The 24,384-nt window shown below is 36.1% G+C and overlaps 1 protein-coding gene and 1 pseudogene across 14 annotated transcripts in view; both read left to right on the forward strand.

Moving 5' to 3' along the window:
- Window positions 1-24,384, forward strand: part of Lcor (ligand dependent nuclear receptor corepressor) — a 127,191-nt gene that overhangs the window by 9,708 nt on the left and 93,099 nt on the right. The gene's annotated exons all lie outside the window — the stretch shown is intronic.
- Window positions 7,912-10,527, forward strand: LOC124984796 (emopamil-binding protein-like; annotated as a pseudogene).

Here is a 24,384-nt window from a genome sequence, read left to right on the forward strand (position 1 = left end):
TTTATATTATTTTTATTATCATCATCATCATTATCATTATTATTTTGTGTGTGTGGTACCGGGGTTGAACTCAGGGGAACTTGGCCACTGAGCGACATCCTCAGCCTATTTCGTATTTTATTTAGAGACAGTCTCACTGAGTTGCTTAGCACCTTGCTTTTGCTGAGGCTGACTTTGAACTTGAGATCCTTCTGCCTTAGCCTCCCAAGCTGCTGGAATTACGTATGTGCACTACTATGCCCTGCTAGCCCTTTTTAATTTTTTTAAATTTTGAGGCAGTGTCTTGCTAAGTTTAGGGCCTCCCTAAGTTGCTGAGGCTGGCTTTGAATTGGGGATTCTCCTGCCTCAGACTCCTGAGCCACTGGGATTACAGGAATGCTGCCACTATGCCTGCCATGAGATTTGGCAAATTTTTGAAAATGATATATTGTTTTGGTAATTCGTGGATCACTGGAAGATGTGACAAAGGTAATAGGGAGAAATTCCCATCAAAATTAAATGGGAGAGCCAGGTATAGTAGTGCTTGCCTGCAATAAGCCCAGTTACCCTGGAGGCTGAGACAGGAGGATCACAAGATCGAGCCAGTATCAGCAACCTAGCCAGGCCCTAAGCAACTCAGTGAGACTCTTGTCTCTAAATAAAAAATAAAAAGGGCTAGAAATGTGGCTCAGTGATTATGCGGCCCTGGGGTCAATCCCTTTTTTTTAAAAAAAAAAAGAATATCCTTGCTTTTACTAAGAATAAAAAATGAGAGATATGTGTTTGTTTTCCTATGTTGATATGTGACTTTTTTGTTGGATGATTAATGATATAAATACTAATCTCGTGTGAGATTCAAATTGTCACTTAGCTAGTAAGGAAACTTGGCAAAGTTTAACATATAAATCGCAATAAAATGATAATTTAATCATGGATGGACATTAAGAAGTTCCTAAATCTTTGGTAAGAGTTACTGAAAAAAAAAAAAAAAAACCTTTCAGATCGTCATTTTTCTGTGTGTTTAATGAAACTAATTTATCTTCTAACAATGATTTTTGTTATGTCACCAATGTTCACTGGTCAGTGTACTAAAATTTTATTTACCTATTAGAAACTTTATGGTTATTTTTAGCAATAATGTTTTTGTGGTACTTAATGTTAAATTGTCTTGTTCTAGTTTCTCTTCTGGAAAGACAGTACTTTAGGATAAAATAATATGATTTTCCAACAATTTTTTAGAGGTTTTAAAATTTTGTTGTAATTTTTTAAAAAGAAAAACAGCATTTAGTGATAAAGCTGTTTTCTTTCTGAGACGAGTGTGACCAGGTTTTTTTAGTGTGTATACATACTATGTATATAGCCTTTTACTGTATATTTTTGGAAGTAGAGTCTGGCATGTTAAAATAAATAGACTTATAAGAGAACTGGAATGACACATACCTAGTGAAAACAATTTCAAAAGGCTTATGGTTACAAATGTACAGTCTTATCTAAAAGATAATATTCTCTTTGGCCCCCTTCTTCTTATGTCAGGAACTTATCCCTTATTTTATTTTTATTTTTTGATTCTGGGGTTTGAAATCAGGCACTTGACCACTGAACCACATCCCTATGCCTATTCATGCATTTTATTTAGAGACAGGGTCTCACTGAGTTGCTTAGTGCCACGCTTTTTCTGAGACTGGCTTTGAACTCTGGATCCTCCTGCCTCAACCTCCTAAGCTGCTGAGATTATAGGCGTATGCCACTGCACTGGGATCAAGTGTTTTTTCAGTAAATATCTTTGACTCTCTTTGCATCATTATTTACATTGCTTCAGTAAAAATTTTATTTTGCTATAATGGAGACCATTTTGTCTCTTTTGGTTTTTGTCTTTTGTCCATGACTTAAAAAAAAATTTAAGCTATGCAGTCTTTCTTACAGGTAAGAATTACTTCTGTTTCTCACAGTTTAAAAATATGCTTGGGTAGTACATTTATAATGATAATAGAAATAAACTTTATTTTGTTAATATTGTTAAAGTTACCTTTAATATTATAAAAGGAAGTATACAGTTTTCTCTTTCGACCTTTTCATAAGATGGTGTTTCAATTATTATTATTTTTTTTGTGGTGCTGGGGATTGAACCTAGGGCCTTGTGCTTGCGAGGCAGGCACTCTACCAACTGAGCTATATCCCCAGCCCGTGTTTCAATTATTTGTTGCCACAATAATGTTGTATGTCAAACAATCACAAGATCTGAGTGACATATAAGTAGAAGTATTTATTGAACTCACAAGTCTAGGGTTCAGCTGATCTGGGCTGGGCTCGCTCATATAGTTAGCTGTGTGTTGACTAGTCAGTCAGTTCTGTTGATCTGACTGACTGATCATGAAATTGCTCCATGTTGGGGTGAATTGGTTGATATAAATTCACTTAAATTGGGGTGATTGGAGCAACTAGGACCTCTCTCTTTCTACTCCCCCTCTCTCTTTCTTTCTTTTTTTTTTCCCCCTGCTGTACTGGGACTGAACCCAGGACCTTGTACTTGCAAGGCAAAGCACTCTACCAACTAAGTTATATTCCCAGCCCTGCAACTAGGACCTGTACCATGCTTCTCAATCTTCAGTAGGATAAGTTTGGGCCTGTTATGCATGGCGGAAGTACACAAAACAAGCAGAAATAATGAGGCACTTTTAAAAGTGTCTGCTTGTACAATCATCTGCTAATATCTCATTGACCTAAAGCAAATCTCACCATTGAGCCCACAGTTCTGGCGGGAGGGTATTATGAAGTTACATGTCAAAGGGCCTGGATAACATTGAGGGATGGAGAAATGGGACCTTTTGCAATTTATTTCAGAAAGCATTAGCTTTCTTTTATGTTCATGACAAGGTGTTCATCAGGTATGCACTTGGGAACATATTTTCTCATTTAATTTGTATCGTAAACCTGGAAAGAGTATGGTATTCTTTTTATTTACTTAGGAAGGAACGGAGACTTAGAAGGATGAATGATTCACAGATGTGACTGAACTGGTGATTTTTGAATCTAGGCCTTTCTGACTTAAGAGTTTAGATGCTTTCACATGGTTGTAATCATGTAAATGGTGTTTTTAATTTTCCCCCAGTTTTTCTTTCTTATTTTGGGGAAAAATTTTGTCTGTTTTTTATTGCTTCTATACTGAATATCTTGTTCTGTTCTCCCAAGATCTTTTCCTCTTGTGGTAGTAGCTTCTCGGTTTTCCTTTAGAGAGCCACTGTTTCTGCCACCTTTAGTTCCATATCATTTGCATGAGACAGATGTACTCTTGGAACTGATGGCCATTCGTTGAACATGGTGGTTCAGGGACCAGCCCTGAGACTTTGGTTGATGGAGTTCTTGGAAAAAAGATCTCTTTTCTCTGGGGTAGCTAAACCTAATAGCCTTTAAATGGGAAGCAGCTGCCATGTGGGGGGAGCCTGTCTCTGAGGGAATCTCTGTGCTGTTGTATGAGACATGGGGAGTCATGGATGGGGGAGCGATTCCTATGCACTTGGATCCAGTGGTGCTTGAAGGGAGCTCTAAAAAAAACTATTTGAGCAAATAACTATGCTGTTTTGCTCATGCCCATTTATGTTGTTTTCTCTCTTGAAATCAAAAGTTTTGACTATTAAGTGTTTTGTTTGCTTGTTTGTTTCTTCATGGTACTGGGGATTGAATCTAGGGGGAGTCTACCATTGAGTTGGCTCTTTTTATTTTTTGAGACAGGGTCTTACAATTAGTTGTCCAGGCTGCCTTAGAACTTGTGATACTCCTGCTTCAGCCTGAGTAACTGGTATTACTGGCTTGTGCCACTGTACTTGGCCTATTGGTGTTTTTAATACTTTTTTTTTTCCTAGAAAAATTGTACCTCTGTAAAATGAACAAAAAAAAAAAAAAAAAAAAGAAAGAAAGAAAGAATAGTTTAATAAGCTATAGGCAGACACTGTGAAAAACAAATTCTTTTGCCATGGGGAAATGGGAAAGGATGGTTCACCTGGACTAGTACTATATCAGAAAGGCGTCTACTTAGGATCAACATGGGAGGAGGAGCTACTAAATTTAGTAAGTAAAAAATATAGTCTCACCACTATACTACCAGGCATTTTCCTCTTTTTTTTTTTTTTTTTTTTTAGTGAATAATTCAGGTACCTCTGAGTACTAAGTAAGATTAAAAATACCCACACACATTGCACATGTGGGTGTTCATTTTAATTTTGGTTATTTCTGTCTCACAAGACATTAAACAAAGAACCAGTGTTCTGTTGGTTTTATCATCAGGTCAACAAACATGATTAAGTAAGTGAAGAGTCTGAACAGAATATTTTTGAAGTAGAATACATACATGTTCATTCCCAAAGCATCCTCTGTACCTTTTTATTACTGTTGAAGTTTTAAATTCCAGTATGCCATTATCTCACATGTTGTACATTTGTTACTACATATAATTTATTTATTTTTGTGGTGCCGGAGATTGAACTCAGGTCCTTACAGTTATAGGCAGGCACTCTGCTACTGAGCTGCATCCCCAGCCTTATTACGTGTAATTCAGTCTTAATAATAACCTTATCATGTGACTGTTATTTTAATTTGGCTAACCAGTTGTGTGAAATGATGCTACTATAAATTTGGTGTTCAGTGTTAGCTGAACCTTCAGCACTGGGAATTCTTTTGTGTATTTCTGGTCAGTCCCTGAAGTTTACCACCTTGACTCCTTAGTGCCTTATGAACTCCAGCTTCACTCTTAGCTGATTATCTTGCCACCTACAGAATAATGAAAATTTAGACTTTCGAAAGTGAGTAAAGTAGAAAAGTACCAGTACCTGCTGAAGCACTGTTTCGAAGCACTGGCAACTTGAACGAAACCATTGAAATATTTATAAATTTTCAAATATAGGATCCTTTCCTAGATCTTGGCTGGGATTTGGGAACTTTTATTATTTTTTTTTAATTAATTTTTTTTCTTTTGAGGTACTGGGGATTGAACCCAGGGGTGCACTCTGCTGCTGAGCTACAATGCTGGCCTCAGAACTTGGTGATCTGCCTGCTTCAGTGTATATGTACCACAGTCCCCAACTTAAATCTTAATAATTAATAGGTGCAACATTGTTTCATCTACGTTTACTTAAAAATGTAATCTTTTTTTGTTCCGAATATTCATATTATATCAGGGTGTGGTGGCCATGCTTGTAATCCCAGCAACTCAAGAGGCTGAGGCAGGAGGATTGCATGTTCAGAGCCAGTCTCAGCAATTTAGTAAGACCCTAAGCAATTTATCTAGATCTTGTCCAGTACCCATCCCTGAGAGAGAAAGAAAGAAAGGAAAAAAAAGGAAAGAAAGAGAGACAGAAGCCAGGTGTGGTGTCACATATCTGTAATCCCAGCAGTTTGGGAGGCTGAAGCAGGAGGATTGCCATTTGAAACCAGCCTCAGGAACCTAACTAGGCTGTAGTTAGGTCCAACCTAGTTAGTCCAACCTAGTGAGACCTTGTCTCAAATAAAAAGGACTGGGGTTGTGACTCAATGGTTTTAAGTGCCCTTGGGTTCAATCCCTGGAACCAAAAAAAGAATATGTATATTATAATAGTCCCCTTTATCTAAAGTTTCACTTTCTACCATTTCAGTTACCTGCAGTCTGGGAATATTAAAATAGAAAATCATAGAAATAATTTGTAAGTTTAAATTGTGTATATTTCTGAGTAGTAATGAAATCTCCTATTATCCTACTCTGTCCTGCCTAGGATGTGAACCATCCCTTTTTTGTGGTGTATCTATGCTGTATAAACTATCTGCTTTTTAATCACTTAGTAGCCAGCTTGGTTATCTGATCAACTGTTGCAGCATTGCAATTCTTGTGTGTAGGGTTTAATAGTATCCCTTAGTTTCAGCTATCCATTAGTCTTAGAACATATCTCCATGCTAAAAGGGGACTGCTTTACTTGGATTTCATAAGTATCAGCAAATGGAATAAGGAAAGGGCCAGAGATTTTTCCAAAGTCAAATTATTAAAGTTTGAGGTGGGCAGCCCCTGAAGAGGGAAGAGGTGTTTTTTGTTTTTGTTTTTGTTTTATTTTTTGTTGAAGGTGCTGGGAATCTAACCCAGGTCTTTGCACGTAGTAGGCAAGCAAGTACTCTTAAGACCACTGTTACATCCCCAGCTGAACACCCCTTAGATGGTATTGTATTATATGTTGATGCTGCTTTTAGATGTCCAGGGATACTTACTGACATATTATGAATGTGATGCAGTGTGCTAAAGATAGAAACAAATGGATCATAAACAGTAATAGGCATGCATATTAAAGCATGAGATAATGAATTTCCTCACTGTGGTAATAATTGTGAGAAATATATTTCAATAGACTTTGTCCTCACTGTGACCAATATTTTAGTGGTTAGCATGTCAGTGCCCTTGAGGAGGAGGATGATGTGGTGTGTCATTGAGGGAAAGCATTTGAATGCTTTTTAGGTATGTGTGCTTAGGTTTTTATGACTGACAGTTTATTTTATTGTTTATATTTTGCTGCCAGGAGCTCACAGATCTATAGTTAAATAAGCAGAAATGAATTTGTAAGTTTTAGATTCTAGAATGTTGAATGACCAAGTTGATAGGGAATGGACATGGACACAGATGCAGACCTCTTCCTTCCTGTCTGTTGCTAAGTTTGAGAAAATAACTGGAAAAAAAAAAAAAAAAATGAGGCCCTGTTTTTAACCATATGACATTTTGTAGAATTTTGCCTATATCTATCTTTTAATAAGTGACAGAGACCCAGCTTAGATTAGTTTTAGTCAAAAAGATTATTTTGTTGGTGTATGAACTAGGAAAGTCAGAGAGTAAAGCCAGGTTCTGATATAGCTGTATCCAGGAATTTGGTGTCATCAAGAATGTCTCCTTTCTCCATCTCTAAGCATTTATTTCCTTTTTGGGATTCTTTCTTTGGCAAATAGAATGGTAAGAATGGTCAGTGGCAGTTATAGACTTTTATCATCCTTAAAGTTCAAAATCCTGGAAAGAGATGCGTTTCATTCTCTATTGCACCAGCCAAATTGAGAGGATGGGAGTTGGCCAGACTTGGGTCATGTAGCCTATTCTGGTCAGTACAATGTGATTCTATGACTTTACCAGTGAAAAGTATCTGCGTTTTGAAAAGGGGCTTAAGATCAGCCAGCCCTTACAGCATGAAGGGAGAGAATTAATTCTTAAAGCCGGTCATGAACTACTTGGAAGGCTGAGGTGGGAGGAGTACTTGAACCCCCCACAAGTTTGAGACCAGCCTGAGGAACTTAATGAGAACTTGCCTCAAAATAAACTAATTTTTCCCTAAAGGAAAATTTAATGCTATTCACTTAAGAAAGAGAAGTGGGTATAAGTTAGGCAAAAACCTATAGATATTATACATAAGAATCTAGGTCTAATTTTTGAAGAAACTGACTGATTTGGACTATGTTATGAGTGGAATCTTCCCAGAAGATGTTGCTCTAACTCTAGTACCTATAAATGTACCTTATGTATCTCTAGTACCTTTCTGAATGTAGGTTGCTCATAGATGCAGTTCAATTAAGTTGAGGTCATACTAGAGTAGGGCAGGCCCTAATCCAGCAGTCCTTATAAGAAGAAAGAAATTTGGATACAGACACAGAGAGAAGACCGGCAGAGATTGGAGTTGAGTTAAACTGCTATAAGCCAAGTATTGCTGGCAACCACTATAAGCTAGAAAGAGGCAAAGGATTCTTCCCTAGAGCCTTGCAGGGAGCATGGTCCTGCCAGTACCTTGATTACTATATTCTAACCATCAGAATTGCAGGATAATACATTTCTATTGTTTTTAGCCACATCTGAGCTGAAGCCATGTTCCTAATTGATGTCATCATTTCTCAGTGTCTTTGACTCCTACATGGCACAGTTCAGTGTGTTGTATAAAATGCTAGATGCCGCCTTTCATGGTGTTCTTTATGTCTCAGACTTACTTGTTGCGTCTGTTCTTTTTGGCACTTGATTCTTCACGTGTCAGCATTTTGTCTCCTGAAGGTTGGGAAGAATTGTTCTGGGCTTTTTGGTAGTCATGTATTTTTATATTCTGATCTGAAACCCCCTGTCCCTGAGCAGTTATGTTTCTACACCTAATAATACCATTACATATTGCCTTGGTAGTGGTTTATGAACATTATTTTAAATTTTATTTATATTTGACATCTGAGAAATTAAAGGAGAATCACTTAGTAAAATACACAGCAGAGATTAAAGGTGATAAGGATGAAAGTGCCAATTAAGAAGGGACCAGCATAGCTGAAGAATAAGTGTAAAAACTAATGACATAGAGGTCAATCCTGTATTCTGAGAGCCAGGTTCACAAGGAAGTAGATAATGACTCATAGATACTAATCCAAAATGTTCTCTGTCAAATAAAGGTATATTGACTTATAATGGATTTTCAAACAAGGAAAAACCCTTGTTTGCTTTGGGAACAATCTTGGTTGGATGACTCAGTTTGATTGCATTTTTTTAAAAAATTTCAACTTTTATTTTTAAATTTGTTGTTGTACTGGGGATTGAACCTAGAGGCACTCTACCACTGAGCTACATCCTCTTTCATTTATATTTTAGAGTCTTACTAAGTTGCTGAGGCTGCTCTTGACCTCAGCCCCCCAAGTAACTGAGATTACAGGTGTGCACCATTGGACCTGACTGCATTATTGCATTTTTAATTTATTCATTGGGTCAATGTTCTGTGAACATTTATACTAGCTATCAGGCATTATGCAGGAATATAGTGGTATGCAGAACAGACTCTGTTCTGGCCTGCATGGATGGGAGAAATAAGAATGTTAATTACATGAGGAATCAAATGAGAGCTCTGAAAGGAGATATTGTGTGTGTGTGTTTTGGGGGTTGGGGGCTGGGGCAACAAATTCAGATTTTTGGGAAAAATTTTAATCCTGTAGGTAGATTAGTTGGAATTTGCTAACCAGGGAAAGGAGGAGGAAAAAATAGAGGCTAGAAAGGATTTTTTTCCTAGACGGAATTTCAGCTTGTGTTTTCAGAAAACAAACAAAAAAATAGACCTTGGTTTCTCAGTATTCTAAGTTATATAAATTCCAAGTTGTGTCTCAGTAGTAGAGCTTACCTCAAATGTGTGAAGCACTGGATTGGATCCTCAGTACCACATGTAAAATAAAGGTATTATGTCCATTTTCAACTAAAACAATTTTTTCAATAACTCGAGTTATATAAATATTCATATTCCCCTTTGACTACTTGATGCACTTAAACATGCTTTATAAAGGCTCAATTTTTTTTAAAATGATAGCACATTTGTAAAGTGTTTTAAAAACCAGGAAAACTGATACACAGGAAATTGAGAGGGGAGCCCTGAATGAAGAAATAACAGTTATATTAAGGCATTGGATATTTCTATAAATTTATAGATATACATTTACTCCCATTGGAGAATCATGAAGGTGGGTACTTTGTTATTCTTACTCTCATATTTTCAAGATCAAACAGAAGCAATTTTTAAAAAATATTTTTTAGTTGTCAATGAGTCTTTTATTTTTTTATTTGTACGTGGTACTGAGGATCAGACCCAGGGTCTCACACATGCCAGGCAAGCGTTGTACCACTGAGGTACAACTCCAGCCCCAGAAACGATTTTTTTAAACCTTCCTTTTTATTGAGATATATTTAAAACAAACAAGTTAGGACAGTCATCTTTACTCTTGTGTGTTCTACACATGAATTTTAGAATCGCCTAACCCTTTTTTTTTTTTTTTTTTTCCGGTGTTGGGGATTGAACTCAGGGTCTTGTGCATGCGAGGCAAATATTCTCCCAACTGCTTTATATCCCCCACCTTGTTTTTCTTTAAAATAGTCTGCTATGGAGCCCCGTGTGCTCCCCACGCGGGTAGCTGCTGCAAGGAGGCCGGCTGGGAGCTGGCCGCGGCGGCGGGCCGCTAGCTGCTGCTGTGCGCTGCGCTGCTGGCGGCGGTCTGTGTGCGCGGGGCGCCCTGGTGCACTTGGTGCTGGAAGGCCCTTATGTCTACTTATCCTTGATAGGAAATATTGCTGATTGCGAAGGCTTGATTGCTTCCTTATGGAAAGAATATGGCAAAGCCCATGCAAGATGGCTTTATTTCGATCCAACCATCGCGTCTTTGGAAATTCTGACCCTTGTCCTGGATGGGTTTCTGGCATTGGTTTTCTGGCATTGTTCCTCATTTTTGCCACAAAGAGAAATACTATTGGCATTTCATACAGATTACCCTGTGTGTGTGTGTGAACTGTATGGTGATTGGATGACCTTCTTCCCAGAGTGGCTTATTGGAAGTCCCAACCTGGACACCGACAATTGGTTCTACTTTTGGGTCTATCTGGTGTTTTTTTTTTGTTTGTTTGTTTTGGTTTGGTTTTTTATGGGTGCTAGGGATCGAACCCAGGGCCTTGTGCTTGCAAGGCAAGCACTCCACCGACTGAGCTATCTCCCCAGCCCCTATCTGGTGTTTTTTAATGGTGTGTGGGTTCTGATCCCAGGACTGCTACTGTGGTAGTCTGGGTAGAACTCAGAAAGGATGCTTCACAAAGGAACCAATGTAGGGAAGAAGCGCTGGTGAATTTTCAAAGTCATCAACACTACTGTCTTGTCTGATGATCCAGAATGGAGCAAACATTCCAGTCTATACTTGATTTTTTTCCTTATTATTCCTGAACAACCTGTTTCAAGTTGGTTGTAAGGTGCTAAGTGTTTGTTGTTATTGTTGTAGTAGTGGTTGTTATTAATTAAATAGCAACATAAGAAAAAGAGAGGGCCATGGGTATAGCTGAGTGGTAGAGCACGTTGGGTTTGATTCCTAGCACTGGGGGGAAAAAGTAGGGGTAAATAAATTGTAACTTGTAATAATCACATTTAATTGTGCATTTTTATGACTGGCATTAATCATTATACATTAATAAAGACAATTATTATAAAAAAGTCTGCTGGAATTTTAGTAAACAGTTTAGTGAGCCTGGGCATCTATCCTAATTATGCTGAGCTTTCCACCATGCTTTTTTGTAAAATAGTCATTGAACTGGGTGCACAGCTATAGTCCTGGGTGCTCGGGAAGCTGAGCCAGGAGGATCACAAGTTTGAGGTCAACCTAGGCAACATAGTGAAACCCTGACTGACTAAATAGAAAAATAGGAAGGGAGGAGTAATTTTAGGTAACTATCAGAGAACCAAATTTTAAACATAGGATCAAAATTAAGGTATAATTTCACAGAACCTAGATTGGTCCATCATCAGATCAGTTCTTCTGTGGATATACTCTTTCTCTCATAGCGTTTTCACAGGTTTTCTTTTTGATTTTTTTTGTTCTTTTTATGGATACTTGAGGTAGAACTCAGGGTCTAAATTTGCTAAATGCACCCTCTACTGAGGAGCTGTATCCTCAGGCTCATGGTTTTAAGTTTTGTGTTTGTGACCAGTTTTATGTGTATCTCCGTAAAGAATTAAGGCTCTTGATAGTAGAGACTGTTTTCTGCCTTGTTTGGTATTATATTATTAGGGCCTGACATTTAGTGGGTATTCCATTACTACTTGTTGGATAGATACATTCATTTTTGAATGAATAGAAATTAGTGTCTCAGTTCTTTTTAAGTAGATATTTAGGTGACACTGAACTGTATGCTTCATGAAGGACATAGACGTACCTGCACTGCTCATCAGTAAACCTCAGCTAGTGAATGGTGAGGCCCATATTTGTATCTGTGTAGGATCTGACTTCAGAGCCTAAACTTCTAACTATGAGTTTTGACCTCTACCAAAAGAAGAAGGAACAATTAGGAGTGGAAAAACAAACAAACCTATAACTATGATAATAATAAAGTCTTCTCCCAGAGGCAGTAGGCACTGACATATTACAGCTTTGCCATATCAGAATACATTTTTCATATGTTGTCAATTCACTGATAACATGTGAAAAATGTTCATATGTTCTAGTTCTTATAGATTATTTGAATCTCAAAGACTAATTTGAAGTCTTTTTAAATTTTGAAAAATAAGTGGTATTTGCAATTGTTGTATCTTCCACAAATATTAAACCTGGACTCAAAAACTTATTTCCAGTTTTCTCCTGTTAAGGAAAATTGTTCCCTTAAATTGAATCTCCTGTCGCTTTGTCTTCCCCTTCTGCCTCCATAGTCTCCTATATTCATTCTGTTTTAAAGCCAAAGATGCTCATGAGTTTAAGAATTACAGCAGTGAAAAACTGGGCTGGAGATTCACAGTGGTTTATCTTGATCTACATTCATATTAGAAGTTCTGTGAGTGACTGAAGAATCTTAGATTGGAAGACAAATCTTTGCAACTGATAGCAGTAATTGGTTTCCCTAGACTGTACTGAGCCTGTGAAGCACATGACAGTGAACAGATTTGGACCATGGACCAAGATAGGAAACTGCTGCATTTGCCTTGAGGCAAGTGGTATTAGTGAAATTACTATGCTTTTCAAACTGAGGTATCATATTCCTGGGCATATGTGATAATGTGCAGGGATGGTCTTAATTAAGTTATGGTTTTATCTTTCTTGACTGCCAATTTTGTGCCATAGGTAAGAATTCAAAATACTTTAAAGTTTTAATTTTTTCAAAATATTTTTAAAGATTTTATATACTCAAATGCAAATTTTTTCTAGAATCTTTAAAATAACTTTTTTGTGTGTTTGCACTGGGTTGTTGCATACTATACTCCAGAATTACCAGGTACATATGTTTCTTTCATCTTGCCATCAGAGATATTACAGAAAGACAAAAGGTCTGAGATAACATGTCTTTGGAAATTACAGTCAGGCAGTTGGCCATAGTTTTACCTCCTATAAAAGTTATTAAAAAAAATGTTTGTCACTTGTGTTCAAGGCATTAAGACATTTGTTCTTCAACAAATGTAAAGCTAGAAACAGTTTTCTACAGAGGAATTACTGTAATGTGGGGGATTTTTAGTCTCTCAAATTTTTTTAAAGGATCAGAATAGGAAAATGTTTGCTTTTTATTTGGACATTTCCTAAAGAGATTACTATAGTAGTTGATTTGTTATTGAACTGTGAAATGATACTATAGGCAGGGAAGAATGACTTTTAGAAGTTTATCATATAAAACAACAACAAACAAAACAATTTGGAACCCTTCCAAAGTCACAGTACCTGTCAGTGCACAAAGGTCAGGACAGAATCATGATCTTCATCTCCTCCCCATTAAGTTTATTAACTTCTGGTTGAGTTCTCAAATAGTTCATGCCACATAGAAGCAGACCCTGTGCCCAATAAGAAACTTGAGATGAGAACTACCCCTAAACTAGCTCTGTAGCTTTCCCTCTAGAAGATGTTCCACAATCTGTAGCTAATTTATATGCACCAGTGCCTTCATAGGCAGCCATGTCTTATAGTCCACATACCTGGCATTAGGTGTGAATTCTATTATTAGGACACATGTGGCTTGCACCATTGCTGCAGTGTCAGTAAAAAGTATGGCTGCACCTGCGGAAATTTCTGAGACCTGGCTGGCTAGGGTACCCTTAGTATCAGCAGCTTTAGTTTTAGCCTTTGTTACTATGAGATTTTTTAATGAGTGTCCAAAGAATTAAGGTGAACTTGAACTGAGTGAGGGTTTTAACAACAATGTACAAAGGCATTGATGTTTATAAATAAAACAGAAGGATTGCCTCTAAGGACCAAACTAAATTAACAAAAAAAATTGTTGACGAATTATAGTGATGATAAAGACTACCAGTGACTTTGCCTTTATATCAGTAATAGCCTTAGAATTTCCAAATCACAGGAAAGATGTTCTTTTTGTCTGTTTTGGACTGGCAGTTATTTATGGGATTTTAGGTGATATTTTTAAAAAGAGGTGGTTTTTATTAAAGCAGTACTTTAAAAAAAAAAAGTGCTGTAGGATAGATAGTATTAAATGAGAGCAAAGAGTCATCCCAAATTTCCTATACAAAGATAACTACCATTATTAACATTCTAGACAACTCAGTGCACAGACATAGAAGGATGAGCAGAAGGGTAAGAGATGGGTAGAGGGGTGAATGATTAGAAAGGTAGGAATAAAAATGGAATTACATTATATATGTTATTTGTATTTTTTTTGTTCATATACATGTTTTTTTTATTGTAAACAAATGGGATACATGTTGTTTCTCTGTTTGTACATGGCGTAAAGGCATACCATTTGTGTAATCATACATTTACATAGGGTAATGTTGTTTGATTCATTCTGTTATTTTTTCCCTTCCCCCCCCACCCCTCCGACCCCTCTTTTCCCTCTATACAGTCTTTCCTTCCTCCATTCTTGCCCCCCTCCCTAACCCTAACTCTAACCCTAACACTAACCCCTCCCACCCCCCATTATGTGTCATCATCCACTTGTTAGTGATATCATTCGTCCTTTGTTTTTTTGAGATTGACTTATCTCACTTAGCATGATATTCTCCAATTTCATCCATTTGCCTGCAAATACCATAATTTTATCATTCTTTATGGCTGAGTAATATTCCATTGTATATATACACCACAGTTTCTTTATCCATTCATCAATTGAAGGACATCTAGGTTGGTTCCACAATCTGGCTATTGTGAACTGAGCAGCTATGAACATTGATGTGGCTGTATCTCTGTAATATGCTGATTTTAAGTCCTTTGGGTATAGGCCAAGGAGTGGGATAGCTGGGTCAAATGGTGGTTCCATTCCAAGTTTTCTAAGGAGTCTCCATACTGCTTTCCAGAGTGGCTGCACTAATTTGCAGCCCCACCAGCAATGTATGAGTGTACCTTTCTCCCCACATCCTCGCCAACACCTGTTGTTGCTTGTATTCTTGATAATCGCCATTCTAATTGGGGTGAGATGGAATCTTAGGGTGGTTTTGATTTGCATTTCTCTTATTACTAGAGATGTTGAACATTTTTCCATATGTTTGTTGATTGCTTGTAGATCTTCTTCTGTGAAGTGTCTATTCATTTCCTTAGCCCATTTGTCGATTGGAATATTTGCATTCTTGGTGTAGAGTTTTTTGAGTTCTTTATAGATTCTGGAAATCAGTGCTCTATCTGAAGTATGATTGGCAAAGATTCTCTCCCACTCTGTAGGCTCTTTCTTTGCATTGCTGCTATTTGTATTTTTTTTAATAAACCTTATTTCTGTTTGAATTTGGCAGAAAGGGAAATTATTTGAAGCCATTTCTACCTTGAGATGAAAATCAGTTTACAATCAGAAATGCTATAGTCATTTTCTGAAAACTTTCTCTAAGTGTATGGGGGGAAAGGAACTATCTGGGAAGAAGCTAAACTATTTTGATTTTTTAAACTTTTTATTTTATTTTATTTTATTTTATTTTGGTGTTGGAGATTGAACCCAGAGGTGCTTTACCACTGAGCCACATACCCAGCCCTTTCTATTTTTTATTTTGATACAGGGTTTTGCTAAGTTGCTTAGGACCTCACTAAGTGACTGAGGTTGGCCTTGAACTTGTGATCCTCCTGCCTCAGGTGTTGTGCCACTGTGCCCAACTTAAACTTCCAATTTTAAGTGGTTATGCTTTGAAAGGTGAGAAAGTAATCATTCTAAAATTCTTTAGAAAGGCTCTTTCTCCTGAATTACTGAGTTTGTACATTGTTTTTGTTTTGTGCTATCCAGTTTTATGAAATTTATATTCTGATTTTTTTCTTTATTTGTTCTTTGGAGCTATGATAGTAGAGTCTATTTTGACATATTTATACAAACATGGAGTATAAAAAAAAAACATGGAGTATACCTTACCCTAATTAGGACCCCAGTCTTGTGGATGTACATGGTGGTGAGATTCACTGTGGTGTATTCATATATGTACACGGGAAAGCTATGTTAGATTCATTCTACTGTCTTTCCTATTCCTGTCCTCCCCTTCATTCCACATGGTGCACTGAACTTCTGTTCTTCCCCTCACCTCTTGTGTGTTAGCATCTACTTATATTCTTATTTTAATCCTAATTCTTACAGTTGTATAAAATTGATTATATTTAAATGAACTCAATGCTAGAAAAGTTGTTTAGATTTAATTCTTCAGTGAATAATGACTAAAATATTATTCTAGGATTAAAGGGTGGGAGGAGGATAAATAGCATCATGGAGACATTAGAAAATAAAACCTTTCTGGTTGCTTGAGGGATATTCATGAGCTTTCACCAACTTTTCTTGCTTGAGGAAAAGAGGACACGGGGCATTTCATTACCCTGGAAGACTTGTTGAAAATTATTTACTTCACTGAATGTGGATCTTTACTAAAATGGAAAGCATTAACTATATTCCTGTTAAACTTGATGCCTTTTAGTAGAGATCAGTATGGTAAGTAGTCTTGCAGGATATTTGCAGATTTGCTGTTTTATGAAAGTTTTTATTCTACATGTACCATCATTAAAGATTCTTTGCGGTTCTTATCTGTATTTCTTCTAATCTTTGATCCATGTTGTCAGTGTCACTTTTTAAAATATTGTGCTATCATCTTTTCAGAAATCCTTCATTGGTTCCCCATAATCTTTAGGACACAATTCAGACTTCAGCATGGCTTTTCAGGCATATTTTAGCTTCCTGCTTACAATTTTACCTCATTTATCTTCATGTCCCAATAATCAGCATAAAAATAACTACCATTGATATAGTACTTCATATGCCAAGCACTGACCTAAACAGTCATAATAAACTGCTTGTAATTTGGCAAACAGACCATGTAATTTCACTTTATACCTTTTGTACATTCTGTACTCCATTACTAGAGTAGAGTACTCTTCATCAGTTTTTTCTTTAATACTTGTTTTTTGAAACTCCATTTAGTCATCACTTCTTGGAAACTGAATTCCCATACTCTCTGTACCCCCACCTCTTGTTTCTTAAAATTGTTGTGAGATATCAGGGCACTGCATAAGCACAGAACATGTTCTAACTGCTTTGTGTAATATTAGAATGTATAATGTTTAGCATAAGTGAAATACACAAGATTTCTCCCTCATTTTTATCACCCTTTTCCTTCAGTGAGTAGTTCAGTAGGACTGAGTTGCCCTAGTTTAAAAGCAGAAAAAACAGGTTTTATAATTCTTCATCACCACCACTGCCTTCCTCAAACCATATATTTGAAAACATGGCCCACAGGCAGGAGGCATAAATGAGTACCATAGTTCTTTTTATTTTTTTAAATTCTTTTTAGATAATACATGACAATAAAGTGTATTGTGACATATTAATACGTCCATGGACTAAAACTTACTGTAAGTACAATAGTTTGTTTCTTTGAAGATCCTAAATTCTAGCAGTAAAATATAGACTTACAAATGGATAATTATATCTTATTGGGTCAGCAATTCATGAAGAAAAGAAACCATAGAAGTAGAAGTGGCATAGGCAATAATTTTCTATCATGCTGAAATAAGAAAGTCTTTTAAATTATAATCCTAACCCAGAAGTAATAAAGGAAATGATTGTTTGTATTGTTTAAAATTAAATGTTATACATGGCAAAAAGCCATAATGTTAAAAAAGTTGCAGTTTTTATTATTTAACTTTCTGTTGCATATGAAAATTTAGAAAGCAAAAATAATTAGCACCCCATTAGAAAATAAGATCAAGGGAATGAATAGGCAGTTCACAAAGAATTGTAAGAGATTAGTAAACATATAAACATGTTTAATCTTAATTTTGATTGAGAAATTGCAAATTTAAACTGCAAGGTAAATATTTTGAGTGTTATCATGACTTGATTGGAAGTATCAAAAGGATCCAGGAGCCAGGTGTAATCCTAAATACCCAAAAGACTGAGCTATGAGGTTCACAAGTTTTGAGACCACCCTGTCTCCCTTTGTTAAATCGGCTGGGGATATGGCTCAGTGGTAAAAGTGTCCTTAGGTTCAATCCATAAAACAAACAAAAATTACTCCAAGAGTTATCTCAAAGAGTTATCTCACTGGCTTAAGATGGATATTTATTAATTTTTTTGAAATTTATTTTTATTGTAAACAAATGGGATACATCTTGTTTCTCTGTTTGTACATGAAGTAGAGGCATACCATTTGTGTAATCATACATTTACCTAGGGTAATAGTTTTTTTGTTTTTGGTTTTGGTTTTTTTTTTTTTTTTTTTTGCGTGCTGGGGATAGAACCCAGGGCCTTGTGCTTGCAAGGCAAGCACTCTACTGACTGAGCTATCTCCCCAGCCCCAGGGTAATAGTTTTTGATTCATTCTGTTTTTTTCCTTCCCTAAGATGGAAATTTAAATATTAATATGATAACAGTGGCATGAACCTTATCACATCAATGATACTTTAACAATAAAAGTCAGAGACTTTGGATGCATCAGTGATAGGGAGTTCTTACCTACCATATACCCTGGATTCAATTCCCAACGATGCCAAAAGCAAAGCAAAACAAACAAAAACAACAACCAAAAAAAACCAAACGAGTACTTTACCCTGAGGTTACAAGGATGTCAACTTGGTTTTTTGAAAATTTGTAAATAAAGAGGAGAATGAAGCATTTATCCTGTCCATAATCCACAAAATGTAGTTCAAGGTAATCAAATAATTGATAATGGTGGGAAGTTGATCTTCATACTGAAAAATTCCCATTAATAAGTGAAGAAAGTTTGAAAACACCATTTTATACCCATAATACAATAATGAATCCAGGCAGATTATTAGTGTATGCAACAATTTTTAGGTGATAAAAAATGATGAGGAACTTTGTAATGGTAGGATCAAGTTAATATCCTGAATCCCCTTATCATTCTTAGTATCACTAAAAGTAGGAAAAACAGATAACACATTCCTCTTGACTTGGTGAAGTAGGAAGGCTACCACCTTTAGAATATTCTCTCAAAAAATAAGCTAGTCACGTCAGTAATCCTAGCAGCTTGGGAGGCTGAGGCAGAAGAATTTCGAGTTCAAAGCCAGCCTCCGCAATTTAGTGAGGCCCTAAAGTAATTTGTGGAGATCATGTCTCTAAATAAAATATAACAAAGGGCTGGGGAATGTGGCTCAGTGGTTAACCGCCACTTGGTTCCATCCCCAGTACCAAGGGGGGAAAATTAGCACCAGAAGGTACAAGTGTTTTTTATCCAAAATGCTTGAGACCAGCTGTGTTTCAGATTTCTGAGTGTTTCTGGATTTTGAACGTTTGTGTAGACCATATTTGAATATCCTTGATCTGAAAATCCAAAATCTGAAATGCCTCCAAATCTAAAACTTTTTGAGCATTGTGTTGGTGCTCAGAAAGTTTTGAATGTTGAATTTCAATTAGGGAAGTTCAACCTCTACAGCCCATTGTGAATACTTCAGCTTTTACCACGAGTAAAATCATCTGTATTGTAAGCTTTTCAACAGGATACAAAGTGATACAAAGTGATCTGGTTTAGTTTTAGCAAACTAACCTGTAGCTGTGTTAAAAATAGTCCAGGAGTTGTGGGTGTAGTGAAACCCAAGAGTATTAGTATAAGTAGTAAGTTGGAAGCTGTTGTTATATCCATCCAAGTGAGAGATGAAGGTTGGAGAAGTGGTTAAGACTGTGAATGTATTAAATTAGTAGAGGATTAGTAGATCCAACAGAATTTTCCTATGGATTAATGTGGGGATGAGGAAAGAGTAAATAAGGAGGACTCAAACTTTTGATTCAAGCAACTGAAAATTTAGATGCCATTAACCAAAAATGGGGAGACTTTGGGTGGAGCAGGTTTGAAGGAGAAGGTAAAGAATTCAGTTTTGAGTAATTTCATATAGTAGGTACTCACTATGAATGTAGCACTGAGATTAAGAGTCAAGGGTATGAGAAGGCTGGCCTGAGGGGGCTTTTCATTGTCAGTCTCTTGTTCAATAACCATGTGAATTCTCAGCTTGATGTTGTTCCTTTGCTATTTGAGGAAGTTTTGTGTTGTTTAGGTTTTAGTTTCCCATTTACTGTGTGTACACAGCACTCATTCTGTGCCTAATTTTCCAAATTCCAGTTTATTTCTCATAAAATCCTTATGAAGTAAGTACTGGGAAATCAAACCCAGGCTCTCATACATGCCAGGCAAATGCTATAACACTGAGCCATATCCCCAGCCCTGAGCAGGATTTTGTATGAGACCTTCTAGAATGGTTATCTAAGTTGAAAAGTAATTAGTACTGTATCCTTATGATTCTGTTTTCATGTCTGGTGTGTTACAAAAAGGATTGACTTGGAATTTGTAAACTTTATGGTATTCTAAGCACTCCATATTCAGTTGTATGTTGTTTTACAATGAGAAATGCATTGTTAGGCAATTTCATCATTGTGTGAACATCATAGAGTGTACTTACAGAACCTAAAATGTCTATAACATCTTAGGTGATATAATCTTATGGAACCACCATTATATACCCTGGTCTGTCATTGACTGAAACATTATTTCACAACACAGTGATTATCTTCTCCTTTTTAATGTTGCTTTATTTGCTTCACTATTAATATTGAAAATCCTTAAGGAGCCAGTGGCCTTTTTGCATTCAGGTATTGGTTTTGCTCTGTTTGGCTTAAACTGACCTTACCCTAAAGGGAGTGTAGCTTTTTAGTTCACGTTTCTTTTTAATAATCTCAGTGACCTTTAGAGCTGTGGGCTTGAAATGATACAACTTTGCAAGTGTTTCTATCATTTGTTCTTTCCTGGAGGGCATAGTCAGACTTTAAAAGGTAACAATACCATGACCTTCTAGCATTCAGAACATATTTTAAGGCCATCTTTTTTAGGTCATCTATATTCTTAACAGGAACCACATAAGTGTAGAGCAATAGTGTATGGTTTATATATTTTCTCCTTGTAGGCATTAGTGAGTTATCAATACAATTAAAGTCAAGCCAAAACAAACCCTTTTTTCCTGAGAGCCAAGATGCTGCAGTTCGTGTTTGTTTCTTATATTGAACACAAGTGAACACAGATTACATAAGTATCAATTCTTCCAATGATCACATAAATAATACCATTTAGAATGTATAGGAGAGAAGTACATTCTTTACATAAAATAAATGCCTGCCAGTATTTGAGCTTAGTTTTCTCTAATGACTCGATTGAGAAAAACTGATCTGGGTAGTCATCTGTTTTTGTGAGCTTCAAAAGCTAAGGATGATTTTTAGAATAAAGAGTTGTATTAAAAAGAAAAAGTAGAGACAGATTATATATGGCCAGCAACATCTGAAATATTATCTGGCTTTTTACAGAAAAGGTTTGTTCAGGGGAAGTAACTCACATTTGAATCTCAGCTTCTCTTTTTCCCCTGTGACCTCTGAACTCTTAAATAGGAGATATAGTACCTATCTCATTATAAAAATTAGATTAAAATAGTGTCAAGTTTTTAAAAAGTTTAATGAATGTTAGCTATTGTGTATTTATAAATTGTATTTATAATGCTGTTTCCTTATGAATATGGTATATAGCAGATATGAAGTACACTTTTCTGTTGTGATATGAAGCAGTGGTGTTTCGGTTGAGAATGTTAACCAGTATTGTGGTACTGTGATATTTTATAGATTCTTATGATAGAAATGAATCTTTTGAAAACTTTATCTGATGTCTTCCTTTTTTTTTTAACCACTTTTCAGTATTTGATAATTTAGTAAGAAGAAAGTAGTCTTATTTCTTCTATGAATAGCTTGATTTAATGTATTTAATGTGCTGACTTCTGTCTTCTAGCCTCCTGTTGCTCTTGGTTTGAGTTTTATTTTTATTTACCTCCAAACTGGGGATTGAACCTAGGAGCACTCTACCACTGAGCTACATCTTAATCTTTTTTATAAGATTTTTTATTTTAAGACAGGGTCCTGGGGGCTGGGGAGATAGCTCAGTCGGTAGAGTGCTTGCCTTGCAAGCACAAGGCCCTGGATTTGATCCCCAGCACCCCGCCCCCTCCCACCCCCCCCCAAAAAAAAAAAGGGTCCTGCTAAGTTCCTGAGGCTGGTATCAAATTTAATCCTCCTGTCACTGGGATTGCAGATGTGTGCACCCAACCTTGGTTTGAGTTTTGAGTCACAGAAAAGCAGTTCTCAATCTTTTTGGTCCGAGGACCTTTAAAAATTAGCACTTTGAGGAATTATTGGATTAACAGTTAATTTGAAAATAACAGTCAACTTGTTACACATTAAACAACATTTTCATGAAAATCTTCATTTCCCAAAACAAAAAAGAATTGAGAAATGGGGCATTATTTTTACATTTTTGCAAATTTGTTTTATGTCTAGATTAGTAGAAGATAACTGGATCCTTATATATCTGCTTTTTTCATTCAGCTCTTCCATGTGTTATTTTGGTTGAAGTATGTGAAGAAAATTCAGCCTAAATCAGAAGTGTTGAGAGAGGAATAGTTTAACAATTTTTCAGAAAATCGTGGATATTTTTCTTTGAATACAACATTTACAAGTTTTTTTTTTTAATTAATGTTTTTTAGAGCCATTTTAGTTTCATAGCAAAATTGAGCAGAAAGTTTAGTGTTCCTGTATGCCCCTGTCCCTACACAAGGGCAGCTTCAGCTCTTGAACATTCTCATATCACAGTGGTACATTTTTTAATTGATGAACCTACATCGACACATCACTCTTACCTAAAGTCTGAACATTAGGGTTCACTCTCAGTGGTGTGCATTCTGTGAGATGTTCATGTGTGTATATATGTGTATAACATACATATATCATCATTCTAGTGTTTTAATGCTCTAAAAATCCTCTATGCTCTGCCTGTCCATCTCCCTGTCACTACTTTTTGCCAACTTTTGATCTTTTTACTATGTTCAGTATTTTATGTAGTCAGTCTTTTCAGATTGACTTCTTTCACTCAGTTATATGCATTTAAATTTCCTCTGCGCCTTTTCATGATACAAGGGTTCATTTCTTTTTAGCAGTAAATATTTCATTATTTGGATATACCACAGTTTGTTTTTTCACTTACTGAAGGACATCTTGGTTGCTTCTAGGTTTTGACAGTTATGAATACAGCTGCTATAAACATTCATTTGCAGATTTTTAAAAAAAAATTTTTTTTAGTTGTAGATGAACACAATACCTTTATTTTATTTTATTATTTTTTTGAATTGTTTTATTTATTCTAGGGCAAACTCAAAAGAGTTTTTTTTTCTTTTTTAGCAAATCCTAGCACATTATTAAAAAAAAAAAAACTGTACATTTGCCATGATACACTTGAAAGTGAAACAAATAAGATATAAATACAGATATGGATGTAACATGAAAAAGCCCCCCCAACAAAACAAAACAAAACACCCAACCCTGGGGATGTGGGGACCATGTGTGTGAACACAGTGCCAAAACTTTTTGGTGGCTGATATTTTTCAGATCATTTCTTTTCTCATTTCCAAACATTGTTAGCAGAGTCTTGGGATTCTACAGAGTTGCAGGAAAAGGAGAGGAGCTGGAAACTGATCTGTCATGTAGTTCACCCATACTGGAGCCAGCTGTCCTGGCTTTGAACACAGAACCAGGAATGCTTTTATTTTTATTTTATTTTATGTGGTGCTGAGAATTGAACCCAGGGTCTCATGTATACTAGGCGAGCACTCTACCACTGAACCACAAACCCAGCCCCTCATTTGCGGGTTTTTATGTGGGCATGTTGTCAGTTCATTTGGGTAAATACCAAAAGTGTGATGCTGGTTGTATGATAAGAGTACGTTTAATTTTATAAGGAACTGCTAACTGTCTTCCACAGTGACTACTATTTTACATTCCCACCAGTAGTGAATTAGAGTCCTTGTGTCCCCATATCCTCACCAACATTTGATGTCTGTATTCTGCCCATTCTAATAAGTGTGTAGTAGAATCTCACTTTTTAAATTTGTTATTTCTTACTGATATGTGGAACTTTTCATATGCTTATTTGCCATTTGTGTATTTTCTTTTTAGGTGTATGTTAAAGTCTTGCCCACTTGGCATTTGGGTTGTTTTCTTTTTGATGAATTTTAAGAATGTATTATTTTGAATAACAGCCCTTTATCAGGTGTCTTCTGCAAAATTTTCTCCCATTTTATGCTTTGTCTTCTCATTCTCTGAGGTAGTAGTTTATTTTAAATTAATTATTATAGTTCATGAAAGTTGTATTTGTGTATTTGTGGTGTACAATATGTTTTGATATATGTGTACATTTTGGAATGGCTGAATCTAGAGAAAAGTTTCTTAAAGGTTAAGAAATGTGGAATCTAGACTGGAAATGTAGCTCAGTGGTAGAGCCCTGCCTAGCATTCTCAGGCCTTATATCATAGCATATGCAACAATGATATATCATTTCAAAAATGTATTAATATGCTGTACTACTAAATATATAATATTTTTCTCTGTAATAACGGTAAATTTATACAATTTTAACATTAAGTTCTTGGGACTTTGCTCCTGTT

The sequence above is a fragment of the Sciurus carolinensis genome, chromosome 5, assembly GCF_902686445.1.
Source record: "Sciurus carolinensis chromosome 5, mSciCar1.2, whole genome shotgun sequence".
NCBI classification, from domain to species: domain Eukaryota; kingdom Metazoa; phylum Chordata; class Mammalia; order Rodentia; family Sciuridae; genus Sciurus; species Sciurus carolinensis.